The 15,852-nt window shown below is 44.1% G+C and overlaps 1 protein-coding gene and 1 long non-coding RNA gene across 3 annotated transcripts in view; both read left to right on the forward strand.

The window, feature by feature from the left end:
* The first annotated feature begins 1,421 nt into the window (after positions 1 to 1,421).
* LOC148223043 (uncharacterized) lies at positions 1,422 to 5,373 on the forward strand. The gene is made up of 2 exons (XR_015805191.1): positions 1,422 to 4,059; positions 4,162 to 5,373. It is a non-coding gene; the product is annotated as an uncharacterized LOC148223043 (long non-coding RNA).
* A 4,635-nt stretch (positions 5,374 to 10,008) lies between these two features.
* The window catches only part of SHOC2 (SHOC2 leucine rich repeat scaffold protein), a 63,083-nt gene continuing 57,239 nt past the window's right edge, over positions 10,009 to 15,852 (forward strand). Inside the window, exons 1-2 of one of the 2 annotated variants that reach the window (XM_014872488.2) lie at positions 10,011 to 10,120; positions 10,833 to 10,983. The gene's annotated coding sequence lies outside the window, so the exon portion shown is untranslated. Of the gene's footprint in view, positions 10,121 to 10,832; positions 10,984 to 15,852 lie in introns of both variants that reach the window. The other variant, XM_014872490.2, reaches the window with a different exon arrangement.

The raw sequence follows: 15,852 nt of genomic DNA on the forward strand, positions 1-15,852 counted from the left end.
TGCACTGTGAAAGCAGGAGTTATTCCTGTGGTAACAAATATGGCCTGCAGAGCAACAGAAATGAACTGAAAGCAAGATGTTGAAATCAAATTGTAGGCCAGGTTTTTTGCCAGTGTCCTTCACAGTGCCAATGGCCACCTGGAGTCCAGCATTATGTGAACACTTGCATTTGGAGCCCATCTCGGTCGTGCAGGGAATCACTTTCCAAAAGCAGTTTTCCTGCCAACAGCGTTTGTTTGCTTGGTGATAAGAAACAATGGTCAACTCAGTTTGTTACTTGAGCATTTTAGTGACTGAGGAGTCTGGCATCCTGTACTAGATCCATTTTCTTAGCTACTCAAATGCCAGCTTGGCAGCCTATCTAGAAAGCTGATAGCACTGGGACAGGCGTGATTGTGGAGGTTGTTTTCAACAGTTTCGAGTAAGTCTGTTTTTAAGACACCTCCTTCCTTTTTTTCCTTTCCTGGGAAAAAAAGAATCAGTTACCACCTTCATGACTGGGAGGTCTGGATGAGAGAGAGGAGAGAGGCATGGACATGCAGCTTAATATCCTACTTTTCAAAGTGCCTTAAAAACAGGACTGGGTTTAGTTTTGAGTAAGGCTGGTATTTATTCACTAGAATGCTGTTGGCTATAGTTAAGAGGAGGGAAAAGCATTTAATAGAGGACCTAATTCCCCTTGTTTTCTTGGCAGAGAAACAACAAGAAAAAAAGTAAATTTTCCAGTTACAGATGAGGGATCCAACCTCTTCTGCTAAAGAAAGAATAGTTATACCCCATTTTTTGATCTTTTTGGCCTCTGGGGTCGACATGTGCTCAAATACCCATTCATTTCTCTCACAGGCCTTTCCAGTTGCCAGGAATATCTAGGAAGCTGTTTGCCAAAACACTTCCATCTGGGAAAAGCACCGTGCACTTGCAATGGGACTGTGCTGAGTCAGTGCATTATCTTGGTGTCATTCCACAGGACTGAAGCAGTCAGAACAAGACTGTCCTTGTGCCCAGGTCTCAAGTTGTGTCCCCATGGCATGAAGCTTCCCAGAGTCCTGAGACTCGACCTCGGGATGAAACCCAGTGTTATTTGAGAAAGCATAAGCGTTGTATCCATGGAGAGGACAACGCGCTCCAGGTTGCACATCCTTATTTTACTGATGTCACAAACAAGTTATTCTTGTGCACTGTAGAGAGCCTCACAACCACAAAACCAGCAATAATTTTATAAATGATAAGCTTGTTTTCCTCCTCCTGTTCCCAGATACTCCGAGTGCAGCAGACAGCAGAGATGTGCATTGCTGGAATCCAGAGGGTTTCGTAATTTGGCAGCCGCTTGCTGAAAGCCCTGCAGATACAAAACAACACTTATTTCAAGTCTTGAGAAACATCTCCTACTAAATAGAAGAAAAAAGCATTTAGGTGAAGCAATGTTGCCAGTCTCATTTGTTTATAAGGCTTGGTTTTTGTCTTTACATTTTAAATGCTTTTTATTTTCCTTCTGCTTTTTAAGCCTTTCAAGTTCATGTTTTCCATATGACAGGAAAGTCTGGAATCAAGTCCTTACTTTAAAAAGCAAAAATTTGGTTCAGAGTCCTGTATAATCATGTAGCTCCAGACATGAGGTGTTTAAAGCCACATTCATGAGAACTACCCATCTTGAAGGTGACTTTCTGTTCTGAGTTTAAGTAAATACTTTGTTGACAGTATAAGAAGCTTTTAACAGCACCTGATCTGTGTTTGCTTCCCACTTGTAGCTCTCTTTTTTTTCTTCTTTTCTAAATTTCTAGAGCTTGTTTCATCTCTCTATGTGCTGACGAGATCAGAAATGTGGTGTGGCAGCATTTGGTGAACGATGCATCCCAGTGCTTTCAGAAATACACCTGCAGATTTCATGCAATTGTCCCTGAAGCCGCTGAGTGGTACCATGGGACACAGAGCCCAGCTTCAGAGACGGGAGGAGGAAGGTGGTTTGGGTTTACTGGGTGGGGTAAGGCAAGGAAGAGAAAGCCTGGCGTGGCTCCTTGCAGGAATCCCAACTGCCTTCAGAGCCTAGGAGCTTGATAGCTTGGTGTTTAACCCAGTCCTTGTTTTTGAAAGGGAGTTGACAGACAAATGATTTTTTTTTTAGCTGAGCTTTCTGAATATACTTAAGTTTGTTGTTTGATGCAATGGGATCCTCAAGCTGTATGCAAGAAGGAAGGAGACTTGCCTGGAAATGCATTATGCAAGGGACACAGAAACAGCTTTTTGACAGGCTGCTCTTCCTTCTAACACCTGGTAAATGCAGAGACCTGGCTCCATGTAAGTCCCATTCTGAGCTCCTAAGCCAAATGCTCTATACTGGCATTTCTAGGAGGTTACTGCTCTACTTGTGTGGTTTGAATCGCTTAAGTCTTTGGCCTCATGCCCTGGAGTGCCAGCAGAGGCTTGCTGTAATTGCCCGTAAGTGCACCGTCTGTCAGATTATTGTTTAATTATTCCAGCTTCTCACTGCCACACACTGCTCAGTGTCTCTCTTGCTATCTTTATTTAATTGAGTGGAAGAAATCTGAGACTTGTGCTGCTCTTATATCACTTTGTTTTTACCCATCCTCGTTGCATTCTACCATGAAGTCCACCTTTTGTTTGCAGAAGTCAGTTTTCTAAATAGAAAAAAACTATTGTCAATATCTCAAGCATATGTTAGAAAGAGAATCAATATTTTAACACATGGTAAAGTCAAACCATAAATCTCTCAACACAGTCAAATGATTGTATTATTCTCCCTTGAAACACCGCTCCTCCCCCTGAGAAACAAGAGAGGGAAAGAAAATTCTTGGATAACTAAGCCCTTGTCCTCACAATGCAGGACTGTTCTTAGCCCTTTGCTCTGTGCTGCTCCTTCTTCTTCAAGATCTGTCTTTCCCTAGCTCATCCCTGTTTATCTGATCCAGAGTATTACTGGGATAGCAGCTCTTTTCCCGAGATCAGCTTGTGATGGCCAGTTCCACTGCCTACCTGCTGCCATTTCAAACATCTCTGTGCTTCCTCCCATCCTTGTAACTAGGCTCTTATTAATGTGTGTTGAAAAATAGTCTTTCTGAGCTCTCCAACACTCTCCTTGTCTGTATGGCCTATAAAAAGACCTGGCAGCACTCTGACTGCTTTTCTTCTCTCATGCTCCCTGTGCCTGTGACAAGTATGTGTCATTTTCATTTTTCTGGTCTTACATTTGGCTTTCAGCCTCTGAATTAGAACACTCTTCTTGTACAGCCCCTCACACAAAGCTCAAGGCTCCAGTGCACTACCACAATAATAATAAATGTTAGGGTTGCTGGCACTCACTCTGCTCTAGTTTTCATGGCTCTGGGCAGAAGGGGTTTCAAGAGGTCCTTTTGGAAGATCTATCTGCGCCTGAATGATTTAGTTTTCAGGGTTACATTTAGAAATCCTCAGTTGAAACCTCCCTTTATAGGTGTACTGCCTGTAATGCCTGGCTCCCTGACCGATTTTTGGGGTTGTTGTTTTCACTTCCTGTAACTGAACTGTAGGATTACTTATTTCATACTACTTTCTGAGTTTTTCTTTTTTCATCCATCTCTTTTCTTCAGGAAGGAGAAATTTATGTAAGAATTTCAGTGTGGAATTGACTTTAGGCTTTATTCTTATTTGTCACCCTTCAGGAAATACATCCCTGGCTGCAGCACTCAATCGCTGCTGGCACTCTGAAGAGGAAGAGAAAATAGCAGAGCTGCAGCTATTAAGACCAACAGGCAAATATTTTATTCAAACTCAACTTCTTCTTCCTGGGTCACTCTTAAAGAATATTTTTCTGATTGTGAGGATGTGAGCAAGGGTTGTGTTTGTTTGTTTTCCTGGAGACTCTCCTATTCAGCTGATCTTCATCTTCTTCTACATTTCAGGCAGCAGAGCTTGCAGCAGTGACAAGCTGTAATCCCAAGGAAAACTGCTTGTGCCTGTGGCCTGGGTTAACCTGCTGGCAGTGATACGTGCCTGGGCAGGGGCAGCTATTTCACACAGCTCAGCATGGACGTGCTGCCACTCCCAGCCACTTTTAGGACACAGGTGAGTTGTTTACAGCAATCTCAAAAAAACTTGTAATAAAGTTGTTCTGCCTTCCTGGAGCCACCACTCCCAGAGACCTTTCCCCTTTCTTGGCTACTGCAGGAGCCTCCTTCCTTCGGCTTCACATCTTTATCAGCTAAAAGTGATACAGTTCAGAACTGGTTGTGGTCAGGCTCTGTCTCAGAAGGAGGGGCTACACTGCCACTCTGTTGTGGCTGCTGAGAACAAGAAGATCAGAGAGGACAACAGGGAAGTGGAAGCCTGCTCCCTTTTTTATGTGGAATGGAGTCAGGATATGCCCTTGTATGAAGTTCAGCAGAGAAAAACTTGGGCTGCACTCACATTCCTACTCACCGTGCCATTCCAGTCAGCCTGGTACTAATCTCCACGGATCTCTGAAGGCATGAAACAACATGCAGTGTAAATGAAATCTGAGCCACACCACACCACAGTACTGGTGCCAGCCAGTTTTAGAAGACTGCCATGAGAGCCAAGGGAAACAGGTACAATGGTAGAAGATGCCTTGTACCACCTGCAGGCACAGACCTACAGCACTTGAGCAGCTCATGAGGCAAGTGAAAAGCTGGTGAACCCAGGGCCACTTAGACTTGAATGCTCTTTCCTGGGGAGGAAGTGGCTTTTCCCTTGGAAAGCTCAACTCCCCAGGGTCTGCATGAGGTCAATGGAAAAAGTGATTTCTTCAGAATATGATTCAGAGTGCCTAAGCACAGGGCTTATCTTATTGACTACAAAGGAAGCTCAACCTCTGTAGATTTAAACTCACTTTTGAGAATACTCATCCCCTCTTGCCCCTTAGTTGTGGGAGTTATACTAGACCTGGATGTTGTTAGTCCTTGGAAGGCAAGCTACCTACTGAAATTCAGGTGCTGCAGACCAAAGCTAAGAGAACTTTGTCTACCAGAGCACAGAGTGTCCTGTTGGATCCTGCTTTGTCCTTTTGAGTTACCCTGGGATGTCAGAAATGGATTTGAAAGTACCAGAAAATAAAATTAAATCAAGAAAGGTTGGTTTCTTTATGGTTGTCCTGACTGGAGCTGGAATATTCAGCATCTGTTTCATTTTAACTGAGTTTTCATTCTGGCCTCTCTTCCCTTTCAAAGTACAGGCAACTGAAGCCTTTAATTTGCCCTGTCTTTCACTGCAGAGAAAAACAGGAGTTTCTAACAGCTGTTACTCTCCTGTCTAGAATAGCTACACTAGAAAAATACAGTTTATTGTCTGTGAGTGTAAAAGCTCTTGCTTGTTTCTGTTGTTTGTTGCGTTGACTTTGAAAGATAAATTGTTTGAACTGGTTGACTCTCCGTTTGTATAATTGAAGATTAGCTTGCTTGATAGCCTGCTGGATTTGTGGTTTTCCCTTGCACTAAACAGACTGAAGAACTGCTGGGCTTGGGGCAGTTAGGACACAGCACACACTGGAAAACGTTTGTGTGCATACAGGTAAATAAGAAAATAACTTCATGCATGACATTCTGGATGTGCTGCTTCAGTGCTGATATGTCCTGTCTTTCCACCTGGAAGAGCTCTTTTAAGACCTAGGAAGCTTGTTTATAAATTGCTAATAGATATGGATAGGTGGCTAATGTGTTGAAAGTAGAAGCTGGCAGGACCAGAATTAGTTTTTACATGGTAGTTCTAAAATCCTAAATCGTGCTGCTTGTTTTTGAGAACATAGGTAATCTATCCTTTTATCATACATTTGCTTTGTAAAGACAATTGGAGAAAAAAGCAAAAATAACATCTTGTCACTCAAATAAGCAGACCTGGCTCTGAATATATAAAAGGAAGTGACAGTAAAAATAGCAACATCTTGCTGTACCATAGTCCTTCAACTGAGAACCACATTTTGAGGTTCCCCTTCTTTGCATCCTTCTTTGTATTGCAAAGACATCTTGCCTCAAGCAGAAGCTTTTGCTCTGGGGAGTCAGAGTCTGATTTCAATGAGACAGAGCTTGGTGTCAGCCAGTGCATTGAGTATCAGCTTCTAGATATTGACAAGGGCTCTGGCTCTCCATGTGCATCCTCCAGGTTTGGTTTTTGTGCCTTCCTCTTTCCCCTTCTGCCAAGTGGTCCAGCCTTCCCAGTTTTTGTCTACTCATAATAAAGGTAGTGGAGCCAAGGTGCCATTTGAGGGGAAGACAGAAAAGAATGACAAAGATATACACTATTTCCTTGATGGGTATGGTGCCCACAAAATTAAGTAGGATTTGTTGTGCCATCAGCCTTCAAAACATGCTTCTCTTCCCCAGAATAACTAAACTCCTTGCAGCCGTTGGCCAAGAGATCACAGCCAAACTTGTGGTAAACTGACAATTCAAGGGAAAGGAATAGGATATGACAGGAAAGTCTGGATATATTGAGGTGTAGATGAGAGGAAGGTAAAACCTAGTGTGAAATTTTGAGATTTGAGACATGATAGTGGGAGATTGAGATACAGAAAGAAAGAACAACTGGGAATTAAAGTTTTATGTTGAGACTGGTTGGCAAGGAACTGGCAGACAGAAGATACAACAGAAGTTCAGTACAAGGAAAGAGGAAGGGAATGGAAAGTCAGAGAAGAACCACACAAGAGACTGGCATGGGGAACTAAACTTGGAATCCCTGTTGGAGAATAAGAAAGGAGGGACAGTCTGGGGAAGGAAGAGGTGATCCAAGTCTGAGAGTGGAGGTCGGGCACAGGCAGCAGGGAGGGAATGGAGGAGCAGGGGAGAGCTGTGGGAAGCAGCCCCACATGGGGCAGAGCAGAGGGGAATGTGGGTGGAAAGGGGCACAACGGGCTGTGCTTGCTGGGACATCCTGACTTGCAGAGCTGGAAGTGGAACAGAGCTTCCCTGAGGCTGGTCTTCATGGTGGCTCAGCCAGCAAGAATTTGCCTCTTGTGCTGTCTGCCCCAGCAGCAGTACAGAAACGAATGGAGCTCAGTGTCCTTGGCTGAGGCAGCAGCAGCTGCCTGACTGGGGGAGGAGAGCAGGCTTTTGGGTAGCTGGATGACAAAAATTTTACAGTTGGGAGGAGGTAGTGAAAAGGCCACATGACTGAAGGAGAAAGGGTCAATTCATTAGTCTGGCAGCCACTAAATTTAAAAAAGGCAAGTGGGACAATATATCAGAGGTATCTGAATTCAGTCAAAGATGATTCTGAAGTTACTAGATTGATCTTGTGGTTGGCTTAAGCAAGCTTAACTAATTAATTGCTTTATTTTAGTTCATTGTGTAAGAGCTAGCTCCTAATAAATCACTCTGTTTTGTAGAAACATGCTTGAAACAACTGTGTAAATACCAAATAGCCTTAGGAATGGTCTTATGAATCCACTGAATAATCCAAATTCCAACACTCATCCCCCTCTGCTGCTGGTCTGGATGGAGGATAACAGCCCACTGCTGCTGTTTCTCTTTCAGTAAAACGGGCAGAAGTCTGTGCTGGACATACAAGGGTGGGCACACAGCTGATGGCCCATGGAGGTGCTGTGATTCTGCACCAACAGCTGTCCTTTCCAGGAGCACAGGAAACGCTACAGGTGTTACAGGAACATTATGAATGTTGCAAAGCCAAGCCTTTAAAAGTTAGGCAATGTCCAAACGAAATTGCCAGTGAAACCTTAATTCAGAACCATGTAGGTTATGAAATGTTCTTTAATTATATTTCTCCTCCTGCTCGTTTCAGTGTAGATGGCAATAATTCAGGGTGCTTGTACAGTCCTGTGGGGTTTCTGGGGCAACAAAGACTGAGGAACCTCTGACTTGCTCTGTGGGGATTTATCTTAAGGACAGGTCCTCAGTCCCAGTACCACAAGGTTGAAAATACAGGCCTGTTAGCACAGTCTCCTGATCCTGAGAGACCCTTCGCTAACACTTGTAAGGATTGTGAACTCTTATATTCACCTGCTCTGGGACAGGTGTGTGCCAGTGAGATCTGGGGACAAACATTGCTGATGGAGACTGGGAGTAGGTTGGAGCTAAGCTTTCCAGCATCCAGTAGGAGGATATAAAATTAACTGCTCCATTTGGGCAGATTAAAAACAAATCTTTCATGCATGAATTCTGCCTTTGCAAAAATGTCTGTTAGTTCTGATTGTTGGCATAAGTATTACCATAGTATCAGTCTAATCTCATTTTTAAGGATTTGCAGCAGGAGGGTGGAGTTACCAGTGTAAATTTCTTGGCTGATTTATCTCTTGTGACAATTGTCCTGCTCTGCTTTATATCAGCTTTTCAGAAATAAATCAGGGTTTTTGAGTATAAAGTAACATTTCTTTAGATTTCAAATAATATTTTTTAAAGCAAAACGAGTTGAAAGAAAAGTAGAATCTGTAACAGAACCAGAGTACATGTAGCACATATCCTTGGTAAATATTTAAATGCTAAGGCAACTGGGCAGTGACACTTTACACACAAAGGGCCTGAGAAATGTAAAGGTACACGGCCAACAAAACATTCAGATCCTCTCTACAACACTACAGTCTTTTAATGCAAATGACTGTGTTTAATTAAGTCACACAAGAAATATTTTTTTTCAGACTCCAAGCTCTCAAGGCAAAGTGTGTATTTCCGTGTCTTATAAAGGATCCTGCAGCGTCCACAATGAAGTTTTACTGAATAACAACAGCAAATAAACATCCAGTCATTGTAAGAAATATTGTCACTAGGAAATTTCAACTGGTTTCTGTCGTGTGATCCAATATGTCAAAAATCCAATTCTGCTTTTAATGCTGTCCAACATTTATTAGTAAAAGCCCACATAACCACATTGAACTGTCTGGTTTGCCAAAGATTCACACAAAGGCAATTGGCAGAATTTTGGTAATTTTGATAATTGAATGTGAATAGCCTTGTTTCACTGAAACCAGCCCAGATGTTTGCCAAAAGTTGTAAAAAACCTGATGGAAATAGCAGATACTCCGATGTGACTACCTAATGTAGCAAAATGTCTCCAAAATTTACTCATGCTTTTGATTCTGCTGAAGTAGCTGCTGAATGTGAGCCTGTGGGACCAGTCCAGACTAGCAAGTACTGAGATCAATTAGTAGACTCCCATTAATTTGAACGTATTTTAGAAATTATAAAGTTAGATACTACTGCAGTGCAGAATCCATCTAGGCTTGAAAGGGGAACTGATTGCAACCACCTGAGAACTTAGCATTAAAAAGCTAAACCTTTCTCAGCAAAATACTGAAAGATCTGTTAGAACAAGTCTTCAAATAACTTGCTTTTAAAGCCCATCCTAAATGAAAGGGTGACTGATGGCAGGTGCTGTCACACTCGAGTGTATGTGTCTACACAGAGGTGTGGTTGTCACTTTCTGAATGGCTGCTGCCCTTCTTGCAGCTCCCACCTCTCCCCTGCAAAGGCAGCGTGGTTGGGCTTAAGAAGAGTCCGAGGTTACAGTAGCTGCCAGCTGGGGATGGTCCCGGTTTTGTCGAGAAAGGAGCCACGGGAATGTGTCTGTCCCCGTGTCCGTGTCTTTGGCCGTGTCCCAGCAGCTCCTTCAGCAGGAGCGGGTGGCAGTGCCCGGAGCGTCCAGCGCTGGGAGCAGCTCCACACCAACCATCCCACAGAACTCCTGAGCCTGCCTGCGCTGGAGATGGCCAGTTCAGCTGTGGGAACGGCAGCAAAACCATTCGTGTTTGTTGTAACACTTTAATGAATTGCAGCGGGTCACCGACGGAGCTACGGGCTGCCCTCCTCACCCGGGGACATCCCGGCGGCGCTGGCACGACGGCAGCTTTCAGCGGGGTGTCGGGGCCGGGGACCCACTCACGGCATCCGCCGGGACAGCGCAGGGCAGCCCTGCCCGAGCCCCGCGGGGAGCCGGCCCGGCCCGCACGGCCCCGCTCCCGCCGTCGCCATGGGCAACGCGGCGCTTCCGCCGTAACCTGGAAGCGCTCGGGGTCCGCGCTCGGCGGGCCCGCCCCGAGTGCCGCGGGAGGGCCGTGGGCGGGCGGTCCCGTGACGGCTCGGTGCGCACAGACGGTGGCCGGCAGGGCAGGGCCGGGCGCGGAGCGGGAGCCGAGCGCGCCGCGGGAGGATGGCGGAGCCGCACGGTACGGGCACGGGGCGGGCGGGCCGGGGGGCTCGGCCGGGCGGCGATGACAGCGGGCGGCGGCCGGGGGCGGCGGGAGGCCGCGGGCACAAAGGCGGGGAGGGCCGGGGCGCAGGTGGGGGCGGTGGGGAGCCCGTGCCCGCCCCGACGGGGCTGCCCCGCCCGGTCCGCGGGCCCGGCGCAGGTGGGGCGGGCCGGGGGCGGCCATCGCCCCCGCGGGGTTCGGCCGAGGGGCTGCCGGGCGATGGCAGCGACCGCCACAACAACAACAACAATAACAACAAAAAGAAAGGAGGAAGCGCCGTCTTACAGCCTCACCTCTCCTCCTCCCCGCCAGCTCTCTGTGCCGGGAACTGGCACGGAGAAATTGAAGCGAGCTGTGTGTGTGTAGTGGCAGTGGCGCGCAGGGTAATGATTACCGGCGAGCGGGTAATGATTACAGCTGCCTCTGCCCGTGTCAGTGCGGTCCCCCGCCCTCTCGCTTAGGCGTGAGGCTCTTTTCCTGTTTCACCCCATGTATTTATTGTGGCAGTTCTGATGGAGCCACAAAGACAGAACCTCGTTTCAAAAGTCGTCGCCTTCCTGTCTAGCCAGGTGATTTTCCCGGTATTTAAAACAGAGAGGTGTGACGGAGAAAAGCGGTGTGACAGCTTCCCGCGTATATTTGTGGCTGTAGAAGGCGTCTTCACCGAGCTGTTCGTGTCTTTCTCTAGGAAATGCTTCAAAAGCTGTAGTAACCTTAGTGAGGTGAACGGCCGCCTTGACTAAAATTGCGACTGGGCGTGAGCTACACAGCAATTCAGCAGAACTGAAGTTTGGTGAAACTGTGTTGCTGCTTCACTTGTCCATCCTATTTAGGAGCAGGTATGGACACGGAATAAGAAGTCTCACAGTGTGTGAGAAAATAATTGTGAAGTGCTGAAATAGTACTGGTAATTTTTAAGTTGTGTTTTTGAGATGGGCCCGTGGAAGCATTGAGTCCTGCACATGTGCAGACTTCTGAGGCAGAATATTCATGACCAAGGAGTTTTAATTATGTGTATTGTCATTGCTGCAGTACTTGATGGGGATTTTTTTTTGACTATCAGAATAGAAATTAAGATGGTTTTGGTAATTACCTTCAGGGTCTTACTTTTCTACTGTTTCTTGTTTGTGTGTTTGACTTTATTTTTACCTTCTAAACTGTGTGTGTTGGTTTGTTTTTTGTTTTTTTTTTTTAAATCACTAGTCATTATGGTATACTTCTATTTATAAAATCAAGGGCTTAAAGTAGGTGGTGGTCAAATTAAATCACACTTATTTACAGCCATATTTCAGGCATATGTTGTATGGTGATCTTGATATAAACCTAGTCTGGTTTTGGGAAAGATTTACAGGATCTTATGAATTTGTTATTACACTACTGTGCACACATTTTAATTTTAGTAACACCCTTATCATCTTAATTCCCCTTGAATGTTTTGGATTTCGCTATTTTGTTTTTTCTACTTAATTATTCTTTGCTTTGGATGAGTAAAATGGAAGATTATTTTACTAATTTAAAGCCGTATTCCTTTAATTTTAGGCTATATGTCAGCCATCAGCATTTCTGTACATGTGGCAAGGCAAGGCACGTATATTAGGCAAAACTAATTTTATATGTAACCTTGTAATACACTAAGATGATTCCAGACAAAGCTCTCCTTGTGTCCACAGCCTTTCTTTGAGGGAATCCTCAAAGAGGATGCTGTCTTCTTCACGTCCCTCTATCTGCTCTTTCTAGAAACAATCCCTAGCATTTTTTATTTGTGGTGAAGGCAGGGTCGATGAACGGTTCTGGTTGCTACTGTTCCCGGTGTAGTTTTCCCATTCCAGCGTGGCATATCTGTAAGGCAGGAGGTGCTGGGAGGGGCGTTCCTTTGTTATGTTGACACTTAAATCGCACTGACGGGTGTATTCTCCTCCAGGAATTTTGTGCGATTGAAGGGATTCCTTCAGACGAGGAGTATTTTCTCCAGCTGCCTTCCTGCACTGTTAGCCTATGTACAGAAATTAATTGCTCGGAAGATCACTGCTGTGCGTGTGCCTTTTAGGAAACCCTTGGATTGATTGTGACTTGGCTGTGGCTTTCTAGAAAAGCATGTTTGTGTCTATGTGGCAGTCCTGGCTTGTCACTGCGTAAGCCAGCAGCTGCTGACCTGTGTCCAGCACCCGTGAAATGGGTGGATGGAGGTGCCTGCATGCGGGCACTGTGCTCCTGCATGGTAATTGAATTAGGGCTGTCAAAGCATCTTCTGCGTGTTTGAAATAAAGATCACATTCTGCAATCCCTTCTTGACGAGGCTGAGGAAGCCCAGTATAAATAACAAAGCTCTGTTTTGGGAAGGTTTGGTGTGGTAGCAGGGAAATAAAACTGCCTTAAGAGACCTCAGTGGTCTCTCCCTCTGTGGAGAATTTGGGTGGGTGCTACGAAGGAGCTGTGTCTCTCTAGGAGCAGGCTCTCCTTCGTGTCTGAGGAAAGATGGAAACTTCTGTGCGTGGGAGGGAAAGGTGGCATTGTCCCTTCCCATGTCCCACCACAGCCCCTGGGATGGCTGTCCCTGATGCCCACCTTGCCCCTGCCCTCCCAGCACCTGGGTTTGGGGTGTCTGTCCTGTTCCTTTGCAGGAAAAGCTGGTGCCATGTCCTCGTGTCCAGCCCGCCATACCTTCCCCTTTCAGCGTGGCCAGTGGCATTTCCCACCCAGAACACTTCAAGGCTCATTGATTTTGATTTTATTTTTCAGTGGGTGCTCTTTTAATTGAAATGAGGCTTGCTCTCTGCTCTGTCGTTGTAATACCTTGCATTTATTTTTACTTCATGCAACTGCATCTCAGAGGAGATATTTCTGCCTCTCGCTTTTTGGTGGGTTTGTGTGTGTGAGAGAGGGCTGGGGAGGACGCAGCAGTGAAGATTAAAAAGCCAGTTACAACTGATTGTACAGATAAAAAGAACTGTCGTTTTCTTGGAAACTGTACTGCCTGACATAGTCTAGTCTGTTTGATACAGTGGTCTTGCTGTGTTACAAAATGAACAAGGATAAAATGTAACAGGTTGATATAATAAGCAAGGTAATGTTTGCTATATTAACCATTGACCTTAATTCGCTTGTTTTTTGCTGCATTGCTTTGCCTTGACTCTGTTGTGAAATACACATCATGTCCTATTTTAAATCTGGGAATTCTCCAACATCAAATTCGGTTCAATAAAGGCATTCTCAGTATATCCAGGTCTCTGGATGAAAAGTGAATTTTAATTACTAAGATTTTTTTTCCATCATTAAGCTTCAGGTAATGTATCTTTTGTATAGAAATAACGAACAGCTTATAATTTCTTTAACAACAGTAAGCTTGTGCCTCGTGGTGATTTTAGACTGTTTTAAGATTGTTGCAGTTTAAGAAGTACTTTATCTGTATTGCTCTACAAGAGAAATGTGAGAGCACAGCCCATCACATAATTACAGACATGCTGACTGATGTGAGGATATATTGCGAGGCTGTGAATTGGTGTAGATAAATTCTAGGATGCACGGTCAAAGAACTTTTTAAACAATCTGCCTTGCCAGTATATTTGGGTCTTTTAGTATTGTTTTACCATTAAGGTGTACATGTTGGGGAAAGGAAAAAAAAGGAAATACTTGAGTCTATTAGTTTGCTTTTTGCTTTCTCTACAAAAGGGCAGTCTGTTCTCAGAGTGGATGTGCATTAGATCCTGGTTTGCACGCCTGCCTCCCTTTCTGTCTCAATCAGTGTTGGAGAGCGTTTTTTTTTTTTTTTTTTTTTTTTGCCACGGGAAAGTACGTGCTCGTTTTTTTATTTATTATTTTTTAGCCGAGTTGAAAGTTTGCTGCTGTGTGTTGGTGGTGATGGGTTTTGCCGAGAGGAGCAGCCCTGGGGACCGAGCTGTGCTCCAGCCCCGTCGCTGTTCTGTGAGACCTGAGGCTGGTGCTGGCGTTCAGTTGGTTGTAGCTTGCTCTCACCTTTGCTGTGCTAATCCTCTGCGTGCTTTTGTGCCCAAGGACGCTTCATACTCTAAGTATGAACAAGAGGTACGGTGTGATCCAGCAGGCAGGATTTCCATGGAGCCCTGTTGATCCCTTAGATATTGTATCCGGTTCAGTGGACCTGCCTACCCTGTGGTCGGAGGCTTTTTGTTATGCATGCATCCTAATTGTTCTTTCTGTCGGCATTGTGCGCAGACTGAAGGGGCTGTACACCAATGCAAATAGCCTTTCTAATACCTTCCTCATTTGCATTATAATGGCTGCATAAATATTGCAGCACATCTCAATTCACTCACTGCTTTGACTGCTAGGCTTTAAAATAGGTTCTTTCTGTAGCACAGATCTTGTTCGTGGTTGGTATTGCTTTGGAGAGGGGTTCTGAAGTGCATCCTTATTAAATAGTGAGGCTTGTTTGTGATGAGGTGCAATTTTAACTTAGCCATGTTCTAGTCTCCCACTCCTTTCAGCCCACAGGTTGATACATGCACTCGGAGGCAAAAAAAATTCAAGCTTGAGCAGTTTTTCACCAACTATTTCTAAATTCACTATATTTGGGATTGCAAAACATGTTTGCCTGAGATTTCGTTTTACATTAATTCCAGAAATCCTATGGATGTCTGTGAGAATATTTTCTACATAAGTAATGTGAAACATTGTACCACCGTTGTTTTGGTGCTGAAATATTTGTTGACTTACTGAAAGTGTCGATACGGGAATGTGACTGAAAGCATACACTCTTTGGGAACTGGTGGCAGATTGCCATCACCTGTCTGTCAAAAGTTTGCTTTACAGAGTTGTTAAACAGAACAGTGATTATATCACGTACTTGACTCTTAGTAATTAATAGATGCATAGAGTCTTTTTAATATCATCAGAGAATGCCAGCTTTTCTTGTGGCTATAGGCTTCTTATTAATGTAATGTGTCAAATTTTGGGAATGGTAGTACATGAAACTATTTTTTTGGCTAATCTATTTTAATCCTAAGGTTCAGTCTGTCTTATGTGGTTTAGTGTATGAAAACTGCAGCAAGAAAGGTACGTTTAAATCAAATGTTAGGGTTTTTTAAAAATATATTTGATGTTAGTAGCTTGTCACTCTTCTACTTGTTTGCACGTATCAAAGCAGTATGAGTTATTCAGGTTAAGGATATGCAGAATGAGCTTGTTGTAAGAATTAAAATTGCAAAAACTGTTTTCTGAAACAGTAAGTGATAGTATTGTGGGAACCCTAAATTTACTTAGGACTTCTGTATGATGTTTGATGATTCACTTACATATGAAGTATTCTGCATAGTGCTGCAAACATATGCATTACTAGAATACAGTACTTTTAACACTCATCCTGTCAAAAAATTGTCTATTGGAAGTTTAGAATAACTATTTATAGTGATGGGCATGAAAATGCAAGGTTAAATAATGTTATGTGAAAGCATAAAAATAATCTTGAAACCCATGAACACTACAGATACACTGTAGTGTATCTATACTTCACGTACAGATATATATGGATCTTAATTATCTATTAGATATTACAGATAATGTTGGTTTAGTACATCAAAAAATATGGCAAAACCACTTCAGGATTTGCTGCTGTATTTAGATGTGTGTTTTCAGTGTCTCCATCCTATAATACTGATAGGAATTAGTATTAAATCAGAAATTGAGAGTTGTTTCGTGGCAGTTTGAATGGTCAGAACAATCCAGTGCTCTGA

This window comes from Sturnus vulgaris, chromosome 8 (assembly GCF_052056855.1).
Source record: "Sturnus vulgaris isolate bStuVul1 chromosome 8, bStuVul1.hap1, whole genome shotgun sequence".
In the NCBI taxonomy this organism is placed as follows: Eukaryota; Metazoa; Chordata; class Aves; order Passeriformes; family Sturnidae; genus Sturnus; species Sturnus vulgaris.